General features: G+C 41.8%; 1 long non-coding RNA gene across 1 annotated transcript; it reads left to right on the top strand.

Moving 5' to 3' along the window:
- The first annotated feature begins 1,212 nt into the window (after nucleotides 1-1,212).
- LOC117937752 lies at nucleotides 1,213-20,799 on the top strand. Its single transcript, XR_004655236.1, has 3 exons — nucleotides 1,213-1,222; nucleotides 10,183-10,186; nucleotides 20,739-20,799. It is a non-coding gene; the product is annotated as an uncharacterized LOC117937752 (long non-coding RNA).
- Nucleotides 20,800-21,173: the final 374 nt, after the last annotated feature.

Genomic DNA, 21,173 nt, shown 5'->3' with positions numbered 1-21,173 from the left:
ATGGCCAGTAGTAGCTATTGAATAGTGGGTCTTGGCGTGACCATAGTAAGAAAAAAACATTGCTTCCTTCCCACAAGCCCCACCAGACTTCTGATACCTGTAACGTAAAGGGAGAAAAACAATCAGTGGACTAAACCACTGCGAGGCATAGGAGGGGGGGAGTCATGTATCTAAACTTAAAGCACATTTTGTTGCCCCATGTGCATGTTTATTGTTTAACTACTTACACAATTATTTGAAGTGAATATTATTTACAACTACACAGTATGGCTTAAATACATTTTTAAGGGAGGACAACCCTCAGACGGGGTGGGTCCTGACCCCCTCCCCCTCCCCAACACATTTGATCAAACTTTTAAAAAAAAGCACAGGGCACTAGCATAGTGCGCTCTGCGACTTCTCCCCTTGTTTAAATGCAGAAGAATGTCTTTTATGTTCTGAATTATATAAGATATAGATGCTCCGTGAAGGCAGGACATGAGATGCCCGTGGGTGAGATATTTGACCTCTGTTTGGTATATGAGTCATACAGATAAGTGCTTTCATGCGGACATCATGGCTAATTTGATATGTCCGCATCAGGGCTGCTCATGCCAGAGATGACATCAGTACACTTTGCAGAGGGCCAAAGCATGAGAAACTCAGTGTGACTGATGGCTGTCGTCCTCTGTGCTTTTACAGATGAAATATCGCAGGGGTAATAGCAGAGTCATGGTGATCCAATGCACATTACTGTCTGCAGCAAGGATACTGAATCCCACTGCACAGTCCTTCATAAATCAATACGCTTAATTAATTTTGCCACACATAGCATTTGGATGATAAATCTACTCGGGAGTATGTGCACTAACATGGATCGCTCTTTCGGAAAAATGTTTGCCAGACTTGGTAGACAACTAAGTGAATCAATCTGTTTGTTTTGCCATCCCAGTGTGTTGTTTGCACTCCTCCTTGCTCCCTCTAAGTATCACTGGGCTGTCATATGGCAAAACACACAATCCCAGTAACAGTAACACACACACACACATACACACACATACACACACACACACACACACACGTCTCTCATGGGATCTGACTAGAGTGCAGCAGACATACAGCCTAGTGAGCCAGACATGGAAAAGAGAGGGAAGGAGAATGGAAGAGTGCCAGAGGGAAAATACAGGCTTATCGTGAAGACAGCCCAGTGTTTCCAATCTGCAAAAAGTTTTATAAGTTAGCAGTAATGTGTAATTACACCACAGCTAGCCTAATTACCAGCCTGACAATGCAGAGTGCATTACTTCAGGGCCAAGTGGTGGATGATGTCGAGGTGGCAGAATGAGAGCTAAAGAGGTTTTAAAGGTCTTGTTCACCCACATTACAAAAAAAAACACTTTTTCTCACTTAAAGCTAGTGGTGTCTGGCCACACACACAACTTTTGTTTAGTTAGTTTCTATTTTATTATTGTATTCATCTAAAGAGTTTTCCAGGATAATCGTTTTCGTTGGAACCATTGCACACTATATACATGTAAACATGGGTTGTGTGTTCTGGAGTGACTGACGCATTGCTGTAAAACCTTTGAAATGTAATTCTTTTATGATTCCAGCCCTTCAAACCAAACTCCATTCATCTTTTTTAATGATTTAGACAGTCGATGTCCTAAAATCACCCAGGCTAGCAGCTGTCCCACTAGCAAACACAATCTCTCAAAACACTTTTCATTCATCTGTCTTTCTGGAAAACTGTCCATATTCTAAGATAGGTTAGAAACTAACATAGCAGTTGCTCCAAGAAAATTCCAACCCTTCATGGTTTTGGCAAAAAACTGTTAATGCGTCAGCAGTATGTCATCATAACTGTTGGTTTCTCCCTTATTTTTTCCTCAAGATAGATAGATAGATAGATAGACAGCTAGATAGATTGATAGAATAGAAGAAATATATAGAAACTTATTTTGATCTATGTATCATATATCTATCATCTAACATTTAAACGGTTTAGGCCTCTCGGTTCTGCTGTCGTCGCAGGCATGTCTGAATTCGCCTTTTCTGTAGAGCTGGTGAAATTGAATCCCCCCTAATTCTCAAAGGCTCGTAAATGCATGACATGTGAGAGAGAACAACAATAACACTTGTTTTTTTAAAGTAAACATCCTCAGGCTGTGTGACTGTTATTGGTTATTGGTACTGAGCGAGGTTATGTTGGATTTTTGTCATTTGCATTAAATGTCACTAGGATTTTGACTTAGTCAGACTCTCTGTTGGGGTAAAGGTGGTCTTTCAGTGCCACAAGGTCTGGCCAGTCCACACAGCATTCTGGGACGGGAGAAAAACATGCTCTGGTTTATTGGCATTTCTTTAAACCAATCACAATTTGAAGACTAAGGTGGTTGCCTCCTGGGCGCCTCCCTAGGGAGGTGTTCCAGGCACGCCCAGCTGGGAGGAGGCCTCGGGTAAGACCCAGGACTAGGTGGAGAGATTATATCTCCAACCTGGCCTGGGAACGCCTCGGGATCCCCCAGTCGGAGCTGGTTAATGTGGGTCTGGAAAGGGAAGTTTTGGGTCCCCTGCTGGAGCTGCTGCCACCTCGGATCAGCATACAAAGATGGATGGATGTCATACATAATGCACGCCAGCTTGGCTGCGGCTACTGTAAAAAGGCCTTTAGGAGTTGGATGAATTAAACATTTAGTGGCACTAATTTCTCCAGTCAAACCTCATATGTTGAAAGACAATGTAGAATTACATTTTTGTTTAAGTTTTTCTCGCTCATTTGTCTTATTATTTTCTCAGTTTTTTGTTTTACATGATATTGTGAAATGTTTAAATAATCAAGGTGGAGGCTTCAAATAAGCCCATTGATTTTTTTTTCTCTCCCTGCACTGCATTTCTTTGTTATCTTTGTCACTCTGTTATTTCTAAATTGTACAAATAAACCTAAACTGTGATAGAAATATGATTCAAATAAATTTTTTCATAGTGTCAAATCACAACAGACGTTATCTTAGGACACTTTACAGATAGAGTAGGTCCAGAACACATTCTGTAATTTACAAAGACCTAACAATACCCCCCAAAAGCAAGCATTTTGATGTGACATGTAAATATGACATTTATGTTTCTTGTTAATTTGAGGAACGTCAGAGTCATCCTCATCGCTCCCCACAGATCTGATGCTTTTGTCTCACATCCTTTATATACGTTAAGATTCATTGCTTGATTTATTTATTTGCTTTGTCTTTTAGACCATTGAGTACATGTTTGAGGGCTGGATTTGTAGTCATTTTATTTTTATTTTTTAAAAACCTGCACAAATGAACCTATTTGCAAGGCCAGGGGGCATAAAAAGTAAGCAAAATGGCAGCATTAATGTAGAGTCCAATAGTTTCTCTTATAACAGAATCATGGATGGAATCGTGAAAGTTGAGATTTTAAAAAGCTCTAAAACAGATTTCATAGGGCCTCACATTAGGTCAGTGGCTTAGGCCCAGTGCGGGTCAACTTAGGCCACCAGATGTGGAATACGCTAGGGGAAACACTGCTTATTATTTCAGTTATCCAACCCCTTCTAAAGCGTATGATGTGAGTGCCAGCAGGATGATGCTCGGACCAATATCAGGCAGCCATCTCTATCCATCAAGCCCCAGACCACACTACCCAGCTGGGGAGTGATGATAAGCATTGTGAGCCACTGACATGAGATGAGATCTCACATCTGGAGCCACAAACAGGGTCCAGCTTTCACTGGAGTCACTAGGCAGAGAAGGGGGACTGAAAATCCTCAGTTGAGTCAGCTGTAAAGCTCATACTCACTCTGAGAAAAACCTCTCAATCTAGTGGACTACACTGGGCTCCTTATTCATTGTTAGTGGGTGAGCAGAGCACTGGTTCAGTTAACAAGCGGCTGGAAGGGAACATTGAAACTGACCAAAACCACAGGATTGCACAATTTGTGTAAAGTCGTTCCTATCAAAACTAAAATGGAATTCCAAAACAGGAAAGGGTGATGATACCATGTTTATTTAACCAAAACCTGCAACTTTTTATCGTGCCGGTTAATTTCAGCAGATGGTATACGTATGTGCAAAACTTCCTACAGTGTGTCGTACTGTAGAGTCTCCATTATCACTTACACACACACTTCAGCATGCACTCATACACACGGAAGGACATCCATCCTTCCCAGAAGAGACATTAGCAGTATGATTCGCTCTGTGGGGGCCAACAGGCGTGAGAGATGGAGGAGCAACAGTGGTTGATGGAGTGCACACACACACACACACACACACACACACACACACACACACACACACACACACAGATGTTAGACATGGTTTAGGATTCCTTCAGCAGTTTCCCTCCTTCTCTCGACATGTTGCTCAAGGATAAGGAAGTCTCTTCCTCCACCCTGAGGACTCACAGCGGTCACTGTTTGCTTTCCACGAAACCATTCCAGTGACTAATTATAGCGTCAGCCTATCTGCACCCAATTCCTACACCCAGCTGTTCAGCATACTCCCTTGGCTTTGCCTACTATAGCAAAGAAAATGTAACTCTTCCAGGATGCAAGAAACTAGGCAAAACTCATATTTCTTACTTACTTCTAACTTTATTTTATGGATGGGTTATGCAGGAGCGGAGTTGGAGCCGATGGCATGAGAAGCACTTTTGATAAAGTTGCATAAGTCCCATTGCACTTAAAAAGGCTTACCTGAATGATCTGCTCTGAGGAATATTATTTTGAGTGCCTGGTATGATTTAGAAATTTAAGAGAAACGAACCAAAAGATAGAGAAATAGAAGAGAAGACAAATAAATAAGCAGAGAAAACTGCTGGGAGGTAGAGCATGGATAAGTGGGAGAGGTGTGTTCTGACTGTATCAAAACAAAACCACTGGCCTTTTTGTAAGCTCAATTGAACATTAAATCACTTTGGGCGAGGGAAATATGACACAGTGTTATTTTAGCAGAGCTCATAAGCAAGTGCTCTGGAGAGGTGAAGACTGAGCGTAGAAGTTGAGCCAAGCGGACTAAAAGCGTTTGTTGTTTTTTAGCATGTTGATCCTGAGTGGAATCTAAGCTCTCTGTGCTGTTCCGTGCAACGCTGGAGGTCTGCGGCGAGGAGTCGCTCAAGGATGAAGTCAAAGGCCCAATCCGCAACTCTCAAAAGGCCCGCGCGTGCTTCATTATTTTTGTTGCGGCGCTGCACGGTGTAGGACAGAGCTGGAAGGGTGTCATCTGTCTCAAATTTTTGAAGAAATGCATCTGGATGAATGCTCCTCTCCAGCTGTTTGTGTAGGTGTAAATAAGGTAACGGGGGACAGCACACAGCCCGGGGACTAAACCTGGATGCTCCATTGTGATGTGCCGACCCACCCGATTTGGTCTGCTACCAATCAACAATGTGTAGACCTCCTACAGCTGCATACGCACACATCCCTCAACACGTTTTAGACTTTATTAACATTATCAGCAATTACGCAGTTCACTGTGAGTCCATGGAAACAGACTGGAAGCAGTACACAGGGTCAAACACAGTGCATCACCACTGAATCATTCTTCCAGAGTTTACTCTGAGCCATAAGACCAAGGCTGCGGAATACAGATGTAGCGCTAGTGAATTACTGCTGCCTGAACTGCTCCCACCTCAAGCTGAACTGTACAGCTTTACAATATACTGTACAAGCACTTGACTCGCCTGCTGTAGTCATTCTAATCACCATGATTTTTTTAACAGAACCTGTAATGTGCGAGGTCAATAATTTAGCACATTGATGCAATAATTAGCACACAACGTCCAAGTCAACACCCTTCACATGACCACTATTAATATAAATGGAGCTTAAAGCATTAAAAGGGATGCAGTGCTTTCATTAGTATGGAAATGTATTCATCTAGGTGCTCCAGTATCTAATCAGTGCATGGGCTCTGTATGTGGAACATGTACTGCGGGAATCACATTCCTAACATGTATTGTTCTTCAACAAGCACACACACACACACACCGGGATTACACACTGTACCACTGTGGAGAGACAGAACAAAAGAAGAGGCTGGGATGATTGCAACAGGACAAATGCACAACTTCATTGACTTCCAGTGCAGTACAGTCCCTGTGTATCAGCTGTATCTACATCCTGTTGTCTATGACTATAACCAGTGGTGGAATGTTAACGAAATACATTTTCTCAAATGCTGTACTATAGTACTAATTTGAAGTACTTTACTTGAGTCTTTTCTTTTCATGACACTTTCTACTTCTACTCTGCTACATTTCAGAGAGAAATAATGTACTTTTTACTCTACTATTCATCTGACAGCTTTAGTCACTTTACACATTAAGATGTTTGCACATAAAACACATGTAGTTATAAAATAGAAGGTTTTATTATAAATTAAACTACAAAACAATGAATGTCTAGCTGAGATAGTGTGCCAATAAGACACTTAGTTGATTGACACAACCCCAACCGGCCTCGTCAAACACCTCCTACCAAGAGCCTGGGTCTGTCCCAGGTTTCTTCCTAAAAGGGACTTTTTCCTCACCACTGTCACACTAAATCCTCGCTCTTGGTGGAATTATTAGAATTGTTATGTCCTTGTAAATTATAGAGTGTGGTCTAGACCTACTCTATCTGTAAAGTGTCTCGAGACAACTCTAGCTATAAATTGATACTATAAATAAAATTGAATTTAATTTAATTGTTTTGATTGTTTCCAGTTTCTAAAAATGTGAGGGTTTGTCCGCATTTAGTACATTTACTTTTAAAATTTTAAATTCAGGACTTTTACTTGTCACAGAGTATTTGTACTGTATGTAGTTTTACTTGAGTAAAAGATCTGAATACTCCTCCACCACTGACTATAACTTCACAACAGGGCTGGCACTAGAATTACGGGGGCACTTTGGATTTGGTTTTGGGCCCCACCCTCATTGTAATCAATGGCAGAGCAAAGGGGTGGGTTCTTAGGCTACAGCCCCGTATGTTTTCTCAAAAGCCTCCCTGACAGGATCAGCAAATCAATGGAGCATAAGTTCTATTACTGTGGAAATAATGTAATTCATTCTCTAAAAATGCAAGTTTTTAGGATAAGTAATGCTGTTTATGCCAAATTCCTACCCTACCTATGTTATGTAACTTATAAATAGTAAAATAAGACACATTTTGGCCTATGTTTAGGTGGCAGAAGTGAAAAGATAACATTATTGTTTTCCAGCTGCATCATGAGTCAAAACCGATCAAGTGTTTTCTTTGGGTAGGGAGTGAGTCCTTACCACAAGTGAAGGAGTTTAAATACCTTGGGGTCTTGTTCGCGAGTGAGGGGACCATGGAGTGGGAAATTGGTCGGAGAATCGGAGCAGCAGGTTCGGTATTAAATTACGTTTATTGCACCGTTGTGACGAAAGGGGAGCTGAGCCAGAAGGCAGAACTCTTAATCTACCGGGCAATTTTCGTTCCGACCCTCACGTATGGTCATGAAGGCTGGGTCATGACCGAAAGAACAAGATCCAGGGTACAAGCGGCTGAAATGGACTTCCTCAGGACGGGGACCGGCTTCTCCCTTAGAGATAGGGTGAGAAGCTCAGTCATCCGAGAGGAGCTCGGAGTAGAGCCGCTGCTCCTTCTCGTCGAAAGGAACCGGTTTAGGTGGTTCGGGCATCTGGTAAGGATGCCTTCTGGGCGCCTCCCTAGGGAGGTGTTCCAGGCACGTCCAGCTGGGAGGAGGCCTCGGGGAAGACCCAGGACTAGGTGGAGCGATTATATCTCCAACCTGGCCTGGGAACTCCTCTGGGTCCCCCAGTCGCAGCTGGTTAATGTGGGTTGGGAAAGGGAAGTTAGGGGTCCCCTGCTGGATCAGCCGCCCCCGCGACCCAATACTGGATAGGCGGATGAAGATGGATGGATCAAGATTCAAACTAGCTCAACCAGATATCCTTTGGATGGGAGAAAAACATGCTCTGGTTTATAAATCACAATCGTGTTGGGTGGGGCTAAAAGGCGAATGGAGCAACGGTGCCTCTTACTTTGGTGGAACATGGGTACATTCAAAGGTTGTTTGAGTGGTGAAACAGAAAAATCAGATTGGACAGATAGTCTAGCTAGCTGCTGGATTTAACCTGCAGAGATCTGAGGAGCAGTTAACCATAGTCCTTCCCAGAAGTGGAAAGTCATGTTTATAGACAACGCACAATGTCACCGAACACAGCCCTGAAACTGGCTGGGAAGGAAGTAAGCACGACGACAGACCAAGACATGTGCTGCCCAGAGAGGTAAGCAAGACAGAGAGACTAGAGAGAGCTCTACTGCAAGCTAGGACATCAACTTAAAAGGGTCTGTACATGGCCACAGGGGCCCTAAGCAGCCGCTTAGTTTGCTTTTGTGTCAGGCTGGCTCTGCTTCACCACAAAATAATCCTTCCAACTTTTTAGGCGCAGTCTCTTCTGTCTAAAAAACATCTCCACCGTTTGACCCTCCCTGTCAAACAGGCATACATTCGTGTAGAAATACACTTTATTTCTACTGTTTACCTTAACACGTCCCTACCAACAGGTCGCTACGGTGTGTCAGAGTAACCGATTGGAAGTCTGTTGATTTAAAGTTATTTTAGACTCCAAGCCACACCAGCCCAGAGAGGACTCAAGAAGTATATACAAAAATAGTGATTTTATTATTTCCCGTTTATAATTACTTAAATATCCTCTTCTAAAAGAAGTGAGACAAAAATGATGTCCATAGTAAAACAATACCCAAGTCCAGTCCAGCATGTAGTCGGCTCCTTGTTTTCCTTGGCGCAGGCACAGGAAATCTGCTCCAGCAGGACTTATAGTAGCCTTATCCAGTCCAGAAAGCCAAATAGAATACAATAGAATAGAATGCCTTTATTGTCATTATACACAAGTGAAGTACTTATGCAACGAGATTGGAGCAACCCCTTTACAGTGTCCACACAAAATATAAAAATTTAAAGTATGGGTAGTGCAGAAAAAAAGAGAGGGGGGGACCTGGTACACATTCCTGAGAGCAACAATATACAAATATACATTTGCTTTTTATACTCATTATGCAACAAGTAGTTAAGTATTAACAACAAATAAATATTGCACTGTAATAAAATTAAATTGTTAAGTACTAAATATCCATCCATCTTCATCCGCTTATCCGGCATCGGGTCGCGTTCATGACCATAGGTCAGGGTAGGAACAAACACTGACCGGTAGATCGAGAGCTTTGTCTTCTGGCTCAAAAAAATCAATGGGCCGGCTGCTCTTAGCCCGGCAACTTTAAAATAGTCTCTGGCGTCTAGCGTGACAACTTGGGTCCCTGCTCATGTTGGTGTTGAGGGGAATGAGACAGCCCAGTTGACATAAAAGGATGGTGAAACACTGAAAGTTCCCTTTGGGAAAGGAGAGGCCAAATCATTAATTAGCAAAGCAGTGGGTGACGTACGGCAGAAGAAGTGGGACACAGACACTCAAGGTAGACACTATTACAGCATACAGAAATCAATTAAGGTGGAGGGTTTCAAAGGGAAATGTAGAAGAGATTACGTTTTTTTTTTTCAAGATTAAGGTTTGGTCATACATATTGGCTTGAAATCAATGTGTTGTTTAATGGTAAAATGTATGTCTGATAAATGGGAGGTTTGTAGTGTTCCTGAAAATGTCAAGCATGTCCTCCTGAAGTGTAGTAAATATGATTCAGAGAGGACATCTTACGTGTCAAGATATATGAAATGGGACGGGGATGGAATTTAGCTGCGACCCGCCACTAAACGCAGAAAAGAAAGAAAAGCGTGACATCTTTCCTTTCCTATACATCATGTGCGCTCATTAACAAATACTGCCGTCATCACTGCGCCACCGTTTTCCCCTGGATCTGGCACCACAACACAAAAAAAGGATAATTAAAAATGACTCCTCAAGCTCAAATGCTACAAACACACATCAGTGTGGAGGACAAGGACCACTTCCCTTTAGTCGGAGTTTGTAGACACTGTAGAGTCTGCTCCACCAGGGCACAGGAGATTCAGTCAACAGCAACCCAGAGGGAAGGGTAGATCGGCGATCTGGGACATCCATGTGTCCAAAGCGCTCCTCCCCCTCGCTATGGGATCTAGCATCCTTTTATAGGGAGCCCGATCAATTGGCAAATTTGATTGCTGATGTGAACTGGGGTTCTACAGGTGTGTCAATTAGTGTTGTTGCAGTTCGTGAATGAGGTAAATCGTACAAACAATTGTCCGACAAAAAATATCCACAGCTAAAATCCCAGCAATCAATATATAAGTTTTAAGGCATAAACCACTATATCAATCATTACAAATTCACAAAATAAGGAAAATGTTACCCATCAATCACACTGCTCCACTTGTTTTACATTATATGACACCAGTACACCATGACATCAAAGTTGAGTGTGCTAACACTACATACAGTTGGGTGTCTAGGTTACTCGAGATCAAGGCTGCCCAATTCTTGGCCCGCGGGCAAAGTTTGGCCCGTTCTCCCTTTGCTTTGGCCCCTCATGGCATTTTAAATGCTCATGCTTATAGTCCTCTTATTTTGTAAGTGATGTAAAATCCTAACTGTAATGACTACAAAACTTTGTTTTGTGCAGCTAATCAGTGCTTAATCTGAGTTTTACAGCAATGTAAAGCACAGTGCTGGTAAATCACTTCATTAAATTATGCACAAAAGTTTAATCTAAGAAAATTCCAAAGACGTCACTGGTTTTGAGTCCGCCAGTCAAGATGGAGTGATCAAGGCAGCGGCACACTGATAAAGGAACATTTAGTAAGTCAACCCTAAAAAAAACCCTAATGAGCCCTAATGTTGAAAGACTTTTGAAAAACAAGGACAGGGCTCACTACTTGCAGTAAGTTGCTCAGTGTCCAATGCAAATTTCTCCTTAGGGAGACCAATAAAAGTACTTTGACTTTAAATAACTTTAAACGTAGTGTAATATGGGCAAAACATGCAGATTAAAGAGCTGTGTTACGTTAATTTTCTATTAAATATAATACATTTTCTCATAAAATCAACATTTACTTTTTGGCCCGTGGCCTTTCATCCAGATACATTTTTGTCCCTTCTTATGAATGAATTTGGACACCTCTGCTCTAGATACAATGAGGCAGTGGTGGCTTAAAGGCTAGAGAAGAGAGGTTGTGACCTATAGGTTGTTGGCCCCAGACCAACAGGATAAAAATCTGGTTGGGGAAAGTGAAAGAGCAGCGCATGTCCCTCCTTCATGTAGTCAAGGCAACCTAAACCAAGATCAAGTCCTTACCAAGTGGAGACCAAGACTCTGAGGGGTAGAGACAGAGTCAAATATCTAAGCTTTGCAAATATCTAAATCAATCACAAATGTGACATGTGTGCAGGTAAAAAAAAATAAAAAAATAAATGGAGTACTGTGCAAGTTAAGAACTTGGTCACGTTGCAGAGCAGATCTGGGGCTGCCTGGCATGGCCTGTTTTGCTCTGAGGTTTGTATGCACACAACCTGTGATCTGAAGCCAGCAACCAACTGTCCAATCAGCCACCCACACCTCCCTCTTCCTCTGTAAACAGCAGTAATCTGCCATCCTGCTGCAGCTCAGGGACGGTGTTGGGAGTCAGGGACACAAGGCGGCCATGGAGCCTTGACACTGTAGCCAAAGGGAGATGGGATTATGAAGAATGTGGGAGAGCTCTTGACTGGTTCTCTTATTTGTTAGATAGGAGTTTTTCTGTGGCTGTTGGCCCTTATATGTCTGAGTTCACTGCTTTAACATATGGGGTGCCCCAGGGTTTGATTCTGGGACCAATTTTATTTGCCCTTTTTACGATTCCATTTGGACACAATATCAGTGATCATCTAATTGTTTTTAGAGAACGTATGTCTGCTATCAAAGACTGTATAGCCAGTAACTTCCTTTAGTTAAATGCCTACAAAACTGAGGTTTTGATTGTTGCTGTGGACATTTTGTTGGAAGTGGTAAGCATTATTGGTTCACTAAACTCCATTGTGTGTTCCAGCCTAAGAACTCTTGGTGTAACATTAGATCAGGCCATGAGCCTTGACAAACATTTAAAGTCAGTAAAAAGCACTTGATTTTTCCACTTTGGAAACATCTCTAAACTGAGGCGTGTTGTATCCTACACTGAGTTAGGAATTAATGTACATGCACTTGTTTTTTTATGTTGGGATTGCTGTAATTCTCTTTTTCCTTGCCTCACTAGATCATCTGTAAATTGTTTCAAATTGGTCCCGACAAGGTCAGGGAGGTTATTTCATATTACCCCTATCCTGGCTTCTTTGCACTGGCTACCAGTTAAATTCAGGATCCAGTTCAAAATTCTTGTAATTACCTACAGCACCATCAATAGTCAGGCACCAGCTTGCATAAGTGATCTGCTGTACCCTTATACCGTCAGATCTTTGAGATCATTACATCAGGGCCTACTGGCTGTTTCCCGTACCAGTCTGAAAACAAAAGGTGATAGGGCTTTTCAAACAATTGCTCCTAGACTGTGGCCCACCTTACCACATATTTTAAAAATGTCTGCATCTGTTAAAATCTTTTTTTAAAAAACAGCTCAAGACTCATCTTTTTAATCTTGATTCTAGTGTGTAACTAAAATTGATTGTGGTGTATTGTGGTTGTTATGACTATTGATCTGTCTTAATGCATGCATTTTTTTGGCATGTCAAGTACTTGCAACTACAAATAAACTTTAACTTACTTACTTACTTAATACTTAATAATGAAAACTGCTTCACGATCTGCTGGCACTTATTTCATTATGATGATTCTAATTTCTTTTCCCCAGCCTTTTCTTGGTATTTATCTTGTTATTCACGTTTTAAAACTGGTGTTTAAAGGGGAATTTGAAATTGGTCCAGTATTAAGCGAGGAATAAAAAATATCCCTACAGAGAAAGGCTTTTTAAAACCCTCTTTAAGACTTTTCTCTTTAATCAGTTACAGCTCTGAGGTTGCTAGTGCTAAACCTACCAGACTCAACAATAATAATAACAACAATAATTTTAGCGTGTATAGAGCCAGCATATTTTCACATGTAAGTCTGTAAACTATGTGCTTATTTCAACCAAATTAGATGTGATGGTTGGAAAAGGGGAAAGACAACCCAAAACAGCTTTTTTGTGTGTGTCTGTCGACTTTGAATGTAGTGTATTTTACGATGCTAAAACAACAGTTTATTTAAATGGAGTCTGGTAGGTTTAGCAAATGCAATTTCACTGATGTTGTTATGTTTAAAAAAGAAAGAAAAAAGGATCTTCTAAGAAATCCTTTCCATACCATTGTTAGACACTTAGAATCTGATCATGTCAAAACAAGCAATTCCGACTGCAGTGGTCTTGCTTAATACCGGACCAATGTCAACGATTGTGGTTCCCATCAGTCACTTAGACACAAAAACATAGGAATATAGGATCCACGTTAAAAAAAACAGAAGTTACACTTTAATTTCACATAGTGTCATCCCACAACAGATTGCCATGTGTCCGTGCCTGCTTAACAGTAGGCCCCAGTGCCACCATCTTTCACAGAAGAAGAGACCTCAAGACACATCAGGCTGCTTCCCCACATGCAACACGTTACAGCATTCCACTTTTTCTTGCCCCTTTTGCTATCCAAGAAAGCACTAACTAGACTGGGCCATAAAATTTGAGGCGGGGAGGACCACCAACGCAGCAAGGCCCTTTGGAGACTCGTTTAGTGGTCGTTTTCTACAGCCTCCCCACCCTCCCCCAGTTAGTGGGTCCTACAGGGTTTCACTGTCCGGCTGCATCAACTTTGCTGATGTCTGTGGAAATGAGACAAGGTAAAAGCCAACTATGAAAATATTGATCCAAGTGCTTTGTTTTAAAGGTCGACAGTGAGAAAAGATCTTGTGACAACGCTGCTTCCTGGAGAATGATTTTGCTGTGTTTAAGTGGGGCAGTGATGAATGCTTGGACACCTGCAGGGTTAAGTGGATTAAAAGAAAAAAGCCCACCGTTAAACACTTTGGTGCTGTTACAAACAGCTGTTGGTGATGTAACATTCATGTTTGGGCCCATTCTTTTTCGTGGTTTTATTCTCATTAGCCAAATATTGATTAATCAAAGATGAAGACCCTTTAGTCACCATTTAATAACAATCAGTTAAGTAATCGTGAAGGGGGAAATCTCAAGCAGCTGTGGCCTCTGCGAACCAGACATGTTGCTTTGATCGCAGCTCTCACCTGGAAAAAGTATCTCGTTACACCGTCACACCCTAGGAGTTTGGGGGTGTTAGCATCCTGAGCAGTTTACATTTTATAAGTTAAAGCTACAATATCAATATTTTTCTAGCAACAATGGAAGACGTCTGTGTTATGTAAAATGATCACCCAACTGCAGTTCCTGACAGCTGTACTGAAAGTTTTAGCACCTTTTAGCTTGACGTCAAGTGACTAGCTGGGGAATATGTTGGAGAATTTAGCAACTAAAGAGACAGATATTTCCCTTATATCAGGAGTTGTTGGAGACCTAGTCTCGCATCACAAGACCTTCCACCACAGAGCTGCAGAGGAGGATCTGGCTAGTCCACACAGCAATCCGGGATTGGGAGAAAAACATGCTCCGGTTTATTGGCATTTCTTTAAACCAATCACAATCATCATGGGCCGCACTAAGCACCAGACAGAGCCGTGGTGCCGCTGCAAAATAGCCTCTGGAAGGAACTTGTATTAGTCATGAACTCAGATTGGACAGACAGTCTAGCTAGCTGTCTGGATTTACAAAGCAGAGATCTGAGGAGCAGTTACCATAGTCCTCATAAATCCACCAGATTTTAAAATTCTTACACAAAGAAAGAGGAAGGTAACGGACATCTGGCGGAATTTCCAGCGGCAACAGGGCAATCCAAAAATTGAAATGTTCTGGATATAGACCAGTAGAGACAATAAGAGAGTGATTAGAGGACAATTCCAAATGAATGCTAAGGTTTCTCTGGTCTGCTTGATGTGTCAATAGACAACACCTTTATGATAATATGTCAGTGTTGTTGGAGTCACAGTTGGTTCCACTGCCCCCAAGTGGCCAAGATATTAATAATTCAATTCAATTCAATTCAATTTTATCAATTCATAACAAGAGTTATCTCAAGACACTATGCAGATAGACCACACTCCAGAATTTATAAGGACCCAACAGTTCTAGTAGTCTCCTCCAGAGCAAGCAACAGTGCGACAGTGGCGAGGAAAAACTTCCTTTTAGGCAGAAACCTCGGTCAGACCCAGGCTCTTGGTAGGCGGTGTCTGACGGGCCGGTTGGGGTTGGAATAAAGAGTGGCAATAACAAAAATAGTCAAAAATTTGTAGTCTGTAGCAGTTCTTTGTAGTAGTTTGCGGCATAGCAGGACGCTGTGCGGCATTACAAGGCACAGCAGGACGTAGCAGGGCACTGCAGTGTAGCAGTAGAACATCGCATAACAGAACATGGAGCGTGGAGCGGGACCAAGGCGACAGATGCTACCCTGATTTTGGAGCCTCTCTGATCCAAGGGAACATTCTGGGGAAAAAAGAACATAAGGACTCCGGGGAATGACTCGCCAGAGCTAGGTTAGTAAAAAGTATTTCTGGGACATGGATGCACATAAATGAAAAGATGGAAAGATAGAGGAGAGAGGAGCTCAGTGTATCAAAATAAGTCCCCAGCTGTCTAAAACTATTATTACAGCAAAAACCAAGAGAGACAAGGTAAAGAGAGCTCCAGCCCGGTCGGGCTAGAACTCTCCCCAACCGGATCGGGCTGTATGCCAAGTCTCCCTTTAGTTTCATTATATTCTTGATTACATGATAGATAAATCTGACAACTATGAAGAGAAGCAGGTAATAAATGTAAAATAATGCAGCTTAAAGATACAGTTAATTGGCTGAAATTGTTAAGGCAGAAACCAATATTAGATTATATTAAGATAACTCCAATAGTACACTCTTCTTAATCAACTTTTTTCACTTCAAACATTTAAAAATACATGCTTTTAACCCTTGTGTTGTCTTCCCGCAGACCTGAAAATGTTTATTTTTCTGAGTCAACATTTAAAATGAAAAACCTTTTATTGAGGTTTTGGTCATCTTTTTTGACCCTTTTGTGGCTTTCCGCCAATGATTTTGTCACTTTTTCACGTTTGTCAACTTTTTCTGAGCCTTTTGAAATTTTGTCCCTTTTTTACATTTTTGTTGCTTTTTTTGACATCCTTTCACATCTCTGTCATTTATCTAACATTTGTTCACATTTTTGTCACTTTTATTTTTTTTTACACTTTTTTTAAAGTTCTTTTACCATTTGTTTTTTCTCCAAATGCTATGAAATTGATAACAACAAAAAAAAATTCAATGAAAGTAGTGAACTGATTATTTATTTAACTTGTGAGGAGCGTTGTTGAGAACCATCCATGTGTGGAAAATTTGTTTGAAAGAAACCCAAATTTTCTGATATAGAAACTTTTTGGTAAGGGGTAAAATTTGACCTGAAGACTGGAGGGTTAAAGAGGAATTAAATGATTTTCTCATCAGGAGTTTAATCCTGGCAAATGAGAAAATGCTCTTAGAGCAGTGAGATGAGCAGGGAAATTGTGCACTGCTGCTTTAAAATTAAAAGTGAAAAAACATGGTTGGAACAGTTCAGTTAATTGTATATGGAAAATAACCAACAGAGGACTGTTTAGTGGTCTGCAGGAGATGGTGGTGAGGTTTGGGGGATTGTTGCTTGCAGTTGGGTCATCAGGATTCTGGCCATCCTGGCGACTTTTGAATTTAGAAGTATTAAATAAAAAAAATATAAATGTATGTTTAGTGCATCAAATGGAATGAAAAATTGATGATAGTCCGTTTTAAGGCAGAAATTCACTTCATGTATTTCAATATATTAAACAAGATGAATTACTTTTTGCATTGAGTCCTCTCTCCCTCTCCCGTCTTTACCTCACAGTGCGGAATCAGTGTTGACGTCCAGACGTCAATGCCACTTGGCAAACTGTGATTTCTGCAGCGTCATTTGCTTCACTCTGGACAGCGTCTCTGGTGGGAGACACACCCACCCCCCGTCTCTGTGGGAACCCAGCCAGTGTCCATACACATTCCAAGAGATAACAGCATGGGAACACTGATAGCATGTCTTTGTGATAGCACTCCAAAACAAACTTGATAGCACACTATAAATACAAAACTTCAAGACGGCTTGATTCCATCAATAAGCAGTTTTTGCCCTGGAGCGCTACACTGACATCAACACTGAAGAAGTACAGCAACAAAAGGCATCCATCATAATTATAGCATGAGCTTTTTAGTTTACACCCGCATGCTGATTGTTTTTAGAGCAAAGACATTCCATTTGTCATGTCAGTTTAATAGGCTACCATGTAGGTCGGAGGAGGGAGCGTGTTGCTTTGGGGTTATCAGCTTTCTTGGAATATACCACCACACATTATTTGCATACAGACTGACTTCAGGAGTTCAAGCTAAGTGCCAAGTCCAACCATACGCTACAGTCAGCGCCCATGGGATGAAAAAAATATTTTCGTAAACAACGCACCGGTCCCTAACAGGTCCTCACAGTGCTAAATATTTTGGGGGAGGGGAGTAGATCTTCTGTGATCCACAGCGACGTGAAGTTATGAAATGAAGGGAATGTGTTGTCCCACAGGTGGAGAGGAAATTATACAAATAAATTGCTCTGGGACAAAGAGTGGAGTCATGTCTCGCTGTCAGAGTAAACTGTAAAATGCAATGATTGGTCTAGCCCGACGGCGAGCCCACAGCACCCTGATTGTCTGTCTACCAGGCAGCCAGGGAGTCTATCATGTTAATGTGGCTCTGTTGTGTCTCTGTGGGGGTTGGATGCAAGTCATATATTAGCAAAGGTAGTGGTCAGGGGTTAATCTTGGAGGGCTGGGCGGTCACTTTCATGGGTCAGGGCTCAGAGGCTCTCCAGGCCTCGGGGGTTGGTTGTTGTGGGGATGGACCGAGGGATCAGGGTCACTGGTTTGTGTGCTTGTGCAATAGCATCCACTAATCCGGGCATTATAAAAAACCCAACAAACAAATGGCTCCTCCGGAGGAAAATCAGCCTACATAGAATTTCCTGCATGGAATTCAAATACGATTTTGGGGGAGAATTCTTTCCTAGTAAAGATAAGAGAACAATAAACTGACTCTGGTGTTAGACCTCAACTGACAGGAGACAAAACTTTAAACTGAAACCTCTTATCACCAAGTGTCTGGAAGATTGCATGCGTCTATGTGCAGAGAGTGACATTGGAAAGGTATGATTAAGACGTGATTACATAGATATGGAACCCATCCTCACCCTCGCAAACATGCAAACACACACACACACACACACACACACACACACACACACACACAAACACACACAGACTGACTGCTCAGGCTCTACAGATTGCTCACACATGCTCCTGGCTCCTGGCTGCCTGCCACCCACCTCCCGCTCTAACTCTCTCCCCCCAGCACAGGAAGCCCAGCAGGCAGGCGAGCGGAGCAGTGCGCTGTCTGGTGAGAGCGCCATAGCACGGATCAGCAGGCCCAGTCTGGACTGAACCAGCGACGATCGCAGTTGGTAACTCTGGAGTCCAAAAACAGCAACGATGGCCCGCTCCACATCGCCCACAGCAGAGCACTTCTTCAACTTCGGTCCGGGTCATTCAAATGGGTCACGGGTGCCAGGTTCTGGATGGTTGCCACATGGCAAGATCAATGGTACGGTTCAGTGAGCCTGGGCGCCTAAAGACTAGATTTCTGATTTGGGGTATGTTAGTTTTAGAAGCGTACGGCGATATTTGAGTGTTTAAGTCCCTCTCTCCCCGAACCACATGCTTTCACTAAGTCCTGCCAGTTCTCCTTGGTCTGCTTAGCCCCTTGCATCTATCAGTTTGTCTTTTTACGTATGTCTAAATGAACATTTCATTTTTTTTTCTAATGGAATAAGATGGAGACAACAGACTCCAAGTCAAATTTACTTACTGTTTTTAGCCCATTGTTCCATTTTTATTAAACACAACACACTACGTTTTAAGGAGAATGAGTATAATGGTCAGCTAACCTATTTTGTAATGAAACATAAGAAATTGCCCCAGGTTCTACCGGCATATGGGATACCATTTTAAATGAGTCTGTCAGCTGTTTTTTTTTTTTTTTTTTTTATGAAAGTAGGCCAGAATTAGCTTTAGCTATATCTGCATAACGTATATGTGCAAAGCGCATTGTTTTAGGAGTAAAACATGCTCTGGTTTATTGGCATTTCTTTACTTGAAATTTAACATTCAAAGGTTGTTTTAGGAACAGAAAACTCAGATTGGACAGACAGTCCGCAAGCTGTCTGGATTTAAAGTGCTCATATTCTACTTTTCCCCTTTCCTTTGTTGTGTTATATATCCTGTATGTGCGTGTTATAGATTTACAAAGTAAAAAAGCCCAAAGTTCTTTCTGTGCTGCATTCCTGGATAGGCTCATAGCTTCTCTTTGTCAAAACATATCACGGTGTTGGCTACGGATGCAAAAAAACACAGAATTAGTTTTTGTGACGGACAAAATTTTAGGAGACAGTGTGTAAACATAATGGACACAACATGAGTTTTTTTTATTTTTTAACAACTGAAGATTTTGCACGCAAATTTCGGACCCTGTGTCCAAGGACCTTTACCCTGCAGAGATCAGAAAAGCAGTTTACCATAGTCCTCATAAATCCACCAAAGGTTAGAACGCCAACACAGAGAAAGAGGAAGGGGAGGGACATCCGGCCGAAAGGAGTGAAATCCGGCGAAATTTCCTGCAGAGAAAATCGCAAAAGTGGTTGTAGATATAGACTTGGCTTTTAATGGTTTACACAAACAATAAATTGCGCAAAGCAAACAGATCTGATAAATAAAACCAATAAAAACCCTGAAGAAGACTGTCTGTGCCGCTACGCGTGGGTTTCTTCTCCCTATGTCTTTTAGATTTTCTATTAGGAAATAGCCAGTAAAATAAAGGTTTTTTTAAAACAATTTTCAAGAAGAGTGCCTTGGATTTCCCTTTTTTTCTACACTTAATTGAATTCCTGACCCCAAAGAGCACCTTCAAACATGTGACTGAACTTCCTGAGCACCCTGGACTTTTCTATGTCTTTCCAATGAATCAAGCAGTCAAAAAACTGTTCCTCCGATGCTGTTCGGCTCATTGGAGTAGGAGCTGCAGCTGAGCTGCCGCTAACGTTTGCTCAGCTTGTTTTTCTGATACCTAAAGATCCAGAGACTAACGGCTAAAATCCTTCACCAGGCAGTCAAGGACAAAGCGTATTCTGAATGAAGAAACATGTGAGACCCCCCTCCTATGCCTCACAGTGGTTTGGTCCACTGCTTGGTTTTCTCCCTGTACATTAACGGTATTAAAAGTCCGATAGGAGTGGTGGGCAGGGGCGTAGCACAAAATTCTGGACCCTGTTGAAGGGTATTTTCTATGGGCCCCCCCTGCATCCACAGCTGTTCATTCTAACATATGTTTGGGCCCTCCTCACATGAGGGCCTGAGTACTCAGTCGCCTTTTTCCTTCCAGTCCGACGCCCCTGCTCGTGGGAGAAATGGAATTTTTTTCAGTAAGTATGCTGGCAAGGCCGTTTTATTCACTTAAACCATTGGATAAAGATATTCTTTTCTCTAATAATAATAATGCTGAGTCATGACAAAAAATAATGTATTTTTCCATGAGTCGGTTATAGTAACAGTAACGTCGCTAAGCTTGTTTGGTAAGATGATAGATAGTTAACTAGCTAGCTTGCTAATTCCACTCATCGTGTTTTCAAGCTACTGCTTATAGAAAATGAGCGGAAGAATGTCACTCGTCTGGAGTTCCACAGCTACGCATTTTCTATAGTGTACAATTATAATAACAAAATTGTTTTATATGTGTCCCCTGAACTAACTGCTCTTGAGAAATGTTATGTTCTGTTTGATGAAATGTACGCCCATGCTGCTGAGTGAAGCAAGTATACCAGCCACTTTCATGAACCTTGGCTGGAAGCACATCAACATTTGACATAAAAATAGCCAATACACCACAAAAATGATACAAAACTACTGCGGTCTATAAGCTATGTCCACCATCCTGAGTAAGCTTAAAAGGTCAAACACAAACTATTACAGATTTACAAATAGCAAGG

This window comes from Etheostoma cragini, chromosome 22, assembly GCF_013103735.1.
Source record: "Etheostoma cragini isolate CJK2018 chromosome 22, CSU_Ecrag_1.0, whole genome shotgun sequence".
Lineage (NCBI taxonomy): Eukaryota > Metazoa > Chordata > Actinopteri > Perciformes > Percidae > Etheostoma > Etheostoma cragini.
Note: the sequence above shows the minus strand (reverse complement) of the source record. Positions and strands in the feature narration are given on the sequence as shown.